Below are 5,183 nucleotides of genomic sequence, written 5' to 3'. Positions count from 1 at the left end.
GAATCAGTAAATACTCATTGGGCGTACTTAGAAGAATTTAGGATCTACTGCGCATCTTTGGAAATATTAAGGATTTATATCTTAGAAGCATTTAAAATCTTCTGTCCAACAGTAAATTTATTCATAAAATCATCTGCGTACAACGTCTTCTGAACTAAATCAAGAAATCCGAATTTACTTTAAAGTAAAATAAATATTTTAGAAACGCTTTAAAAAAATAAGTAAGTGTGTTTTATATATTTTTATCATTCATCGAGTCCTCTAAAATCTTTTGTCAGCTTTCAGAATAAAATATGATCTTCTTGGCTATTGTCGGTGTTTTGTGATCTAAAAGGTATCTTTATAATCACTTGAGATCTATTGCGCATCTTTATCTATTTCGTTCTTTTAAGAGTCTGTTAAGATCTAGTTTGCATGTTAAAAACCATTTATGATCTATTGAGATTCGCCGAAATTATTTATTACTTCTTCTTGGAATGAAATAAGATTAATTGCTTATTGCTAGTGTCTCATATGATCTTCTGCGCATCTTTAAAATCATTTAGGATCTATTGCGCATTTTTAAGAGTATTGTCATATAAAGGCTAAAAAAATATTTTTACCTTCTATCTATTTCTATTTTGACAAAGAAATTTACTCATTCACTAAATACCATCTGGTCTATATCTAATTATTCATAATTACCAAAATTCAACCTTCAATCTCTATTATTATAAATCATCTGCTTCAAGTGCGCACACATGTTTCTAAACTTAAATTAAATTTGTCAATTGTTTCAGATCTTTGAAATTTTCGTTATACTTCCAATTCATTAACAAATAAATTATCTTTTGTTTACTATTCCTAAAGAAAAACAGTGTATAATTGGGATCGTAGTTTTTGAAGTTAATTGGATAAATAACAGGTTAAAAGAGTTAAAAGTTTCCTGAAACGAAGAACGAGGAAGACGAAACGTCGCCTGAAGGTTCGTATTTTATTAATGATTGAATCGATCATCACCTCCATTTTGTATGAGGATATTAACTTGAACGGATAATTATTTAGTTCTCTACGCCAATTAACGTCAATACTTTTCCTTGTTATTATAGTATCATAAAAGTGATTCATATCCTGTTCTTGTAGATTTATTTCCATGGAAAAGTCCCAAGACTGTCTAAATCAACTTGCATTTGAATTGAATTCTCTTTTTCCTCAATGTTGAGCACTTTCTGATGAGAAATTGCGAATAAGGAAGCGAGGGAGGCATCTAGTTTGTGCAAATCTCCTTAACGGGACAGGGAGACATGGTTGGAGCGAGAATGAAAGGTGCTCATTTAAACGACTGTTTCTGTCTAAAAAAAAAACAATCCCTAATTACATGTCTCGTTAACCGCGTTAAATTGTAATAATTACACACAACCTCCTTGTAACTACAGCCGCTGTACTTTTACGCTCAAAAAGGACAATTAAAGTAAAGTCGTGAACTTTCAAAACTTTCCTAAACAAACCTTTTGGCTTTTAAATGTTAATTTTCCCTGAATTGCGCAACAGGAAATTACTGTTTATTTTTCATTAAATTTTAACTGCTTTTTTGTTAATAAAAATTAAAAGAAAAAATTATTTTACTTTACGTAACTACATACAATCACTGTACTATAGTGAAATTGACTAATAGACATTGATAGAGTCTGTTATCCTTTATTAGGTTTAAATTTCGATTCAAAATCATAAACTTTTGTTATAAACTTCGAAATTTGCCAAAAAAGTATAATTATTTAACCCTTTTGTATCCCTGTGAAACACAGCTATTGGATTTTGTTGGAAATTATTACTGGGAGGCTTGTGGAATCGCTGATTACGAATCTGAAGCCAGATTTTCATAATTCAAAATGGCGGTTCCAATATGGCAGACATTTTTTTTAAATTGCTTAAATTAGCTTGAAACTTGTTACTCGAGGGTTTTCAGAGCCGCTGATTACGAATCTGAAGTCAGATTTTCAAAATTCAAAATGTCGATAGCAAAACCTCTGAGTAACAAGTTTGAAGCGAATTTAAGCAATTTAAAAAAAATGTCTGACATATTGGACCCACCATTTTAAATTTTGAAAATTTATCTTTAGATTTGCGTGATCAGCAATCCTGAAAACTTTTGAGTAAGAAGTTTGAAGCGAATTGAGCAAATTTTAAAAAATTAATTAATTTTATTTTTTTTTATCAATATTCTACTTATTCATCAAAATTTGTTAGCAATATTGTACTTTAAAAATTTTTTAACTTTCTTGTGATTTTATTTTCACTGCCATTTTTACTGACACTTTCACTTTGACATTTTATATTCATTATCGATTTCACTTTCATTTTTTCATTTATTTTGATATATTTTTGTTCTCACTTTTAATTTCACTTTCATTTTCATAGAATTTCATTTACACTTTCACATTCATTTTCACATTCACTTTAATAGAATGTTATTTTCACTCTTATTTTCATTTTAATTTATTTTTAACTCCACTCTAGTTTTAACTTTGATAAATTTTCATTCTTTCCTTCATTTACACTTTGACATTTTACTTTTACTATCAATTTCACTTTCATTTTTTCACTTATTTTGATAGATTTTTATTTTTGCATTCATTTTTACTTTCACTTTGACAGGAATTGAAAATAAAAATCTGTCAAAGTGAAAATGAAAGTAAACAATGAAAATATAATTAAGTGAAAATAAAACTTTATTAAATGGAATGTAAAAATATAATATTGCCAATTCAAAGTGTTTGTAAAAAAGGAAAAAATAAAATTCCATCAAAATAAATGAAAGTGTAAATAAATTTTCCTCAAAGTGAAAGTGAAAATAAAAAATTTTGACTTGGATATTTACTTTTTGACTTTGACTTTCAGAGTCAAAGTGAAAATAAGATGTTATAGTTAGAGCTAAAGCGAGGATAATGTTGAATCAAAATTCAAAGTCAAAAACAAAATTACGTCGATTATACGTAATATCATTTCTATTTTCACTTTCATTATCACTTTCATTCTCACTTTCATTTTTACTTTTATTTTCACTTTCGCTTTGATAGATTATTACATTCATTTTCATTTTGCCAGAATTTTATTTTTACTTGCATTTTTACTTTCACTTTAATAAATTTTTTTGCTTTTATTTTTATTTTCATTTTCACTTTGATATAAATTTATTTTTAACTTTTATTTCTACTTTCACTTTGATAAATTTTTATTCCTTATATTTTCTTTTTTACTTTGATAGGATTTTATTTTTACTTTCACTTTGATACATTTCATAACTTTCATTTACACTTTGAGAAATTTTCATTTTCACCTTGATGATTTTCTTCAGACTCTCATTTTCTTTTTGAAAATGAAAATAAAATTTAATTAAAAGTCTTCACTTTTAATTTATCACAGTGAAAGTAAACGTAAATAAAAATATACGTCAAAGTAAAAATGAAAGTGAAAGTGAAATAAAAATTCTGTCAATTAAAAATGAACATGAAAAAATGAAATTCTGTTAAAGTAAAAGTGAAAATGAAAATAAAAATCTATCAAAGTGAAAATGAAAATATGTCAAAATGAAAGTGAAATGTAAAAATGTAAAAGTGAAAATGAAAACCCGTCAAAGTGAGAGTAAAAGTGAAAATAAAAGTGTAAATGTGTCAAAGTGTCAGGAAAATTTAAGTGAGAATAAAAATTTTTTAAAGTGAAAATAAGAGAAATAATAAAAATCTGTGAAAGTGAAAATGAAAATCCATCATAGTGAGAATGAAAGAGAAAATAAATTGAAAATAAAAATCTGTCAAGGTGAAAGTGAAAATACAAATATGTCAAGGTGAAAGTGAAAATGAAAGTAAGAATGAATGTGAAAGTGAAAATGAAATTACGTAATCGACTCCTTGCACTTGCCTTTTAATGTCAAGAATTAAATTTTAAAATTATCGAATCTGACGACTGCAGTTGATTTTTGTAATTTAATAGCCACAGGCAGTTACTTTATCACATCTAGTCACAATTGTTACCTGCAGGCGAAATTTGACATTAGAACTTATTTTATCACCTGCAATCACATTTCTAGTCACGACAGTATTTCCACAACCGTTTTCTTATCACCAATACAGTTAATTTTCTTTCTTTAAAAAATTACACATTTCCTTTGGCGAAATCTATTCCTAAAACATATTTAACAGGAAACTAAGAAGAAAATTATTACTGAAAATGGTGATTTTACCAGCATCGTAAATTAAAATTGTTTTTTTAATATTAAATGCAAAACCCGCTCTAAAGATGGTCTATTTATGATAATTTCTCCTCGTTCCAGATATTATCATCGTCCCCCGAAGGCAAACTACATTGACTCATAAATTGAACAGTGCTATAAATCATTTGCAGTTTTGGTGAGATTTACTGATTTAGCAGGCTGATACTTAAGAGGATTAAATTCGTCAGAGATGCGGCCGCGTGATTATTCAGATCAATTTGTGCCATTATGAATAGGTCGAAACCTCATATTCACTTTCGCAGACAACATAAAAAAAGTAGACCCCTGGTTCTATAATAAAATTAAATAAAAACAGCAAATAATGCTAAAAAACAGAATTTTTTTTCTTTCTTTTTTTGATTTTTTTATTCTTTGCACCCATATCGTTTCACTTGTCTTTTTATACAGCTCGATACATCGTCTTTTGTGAATAGGATTCCATTGCAAAATATGTGATTTTAATCTTTAGGATGACAAAAAATCAGAAGGAATAAATAAATAAAAAATACCTCTGAATATTAAATTCTACATTGAAGATTTTAAATAATTTTTCAAGGATTTTCTATTCATGAGAATTTTTTTTTAAATTCCTTCATTTATATTTCTCAGTTTGTTTTTATTTTTTAAAATAATGTTTTGGTTTAAAGAAAGTGACGATTGAGAATCACGGTTTAGTGTTGAGCAAAAATTCCTCTTTAAGGGCCAGGATCAGCCTTCTTTTTAGTTGAAAGGCGGCGGTGTCTGGCCCTTCAGGCTATTCTACCCTAGTTAGACCCTTGAAAATATCCTATGGACTCATGAATTCTTCCATCTTCGATGTAACAGGGACGAACTATTCTTATGTATATATAGTTTTTCGAGCCTCGAGGATTTTTCTCTTGAGGCAGAAAAACATGGTAGGTGATCGGACGATTATAAAATTACTTACGCTCAT

At 27.8% G+C, this 5,183-nt stretch overlaps 1 long non-coding RNA gene across 1 annotated transcript; it reads left to right on the top strand.

Annotated features, from left to right (window-relative positions):
• The first annotated feature begins 756 nt into the window (after positions 1-756).
• LOC122513036 lies at positions 757-4,498 on the top strand. Its single transcript, XR_006302682.1, has 3 exons — positions 757-964; positions 1,123-1,305; positions 4,310-4,498. It is a non-coding gene; the product is annotated as an uncharacterized LOC122513036 (long non-coding RNA).
• Positions 4,499-5,183: the final 685 nt, after the last annotated feature.

The sequence above is a fragment of the Leptopilina heterotoma genome, unplaced genomic scaffold, assembly GCF_015476425.1.
Source record: "Leptopilina heterotoma isolate Lh14 unplaced genomic scaffold, ASM1547642v1 Lhet_131, whole genome shotgun sequence".
NCBI classification, from domain to species: domain Eukaryota; kingdom Metazoa; phylum Arthropoda; class Insecta; order Hymenoptera; family Figitidae; genus Leptopilina; species Leptopilina heterotoma.
Note: the sequence above shows the minus strand (reverse complement) of the source record. Positions and strands in the feature narration are given on the sequence as shown.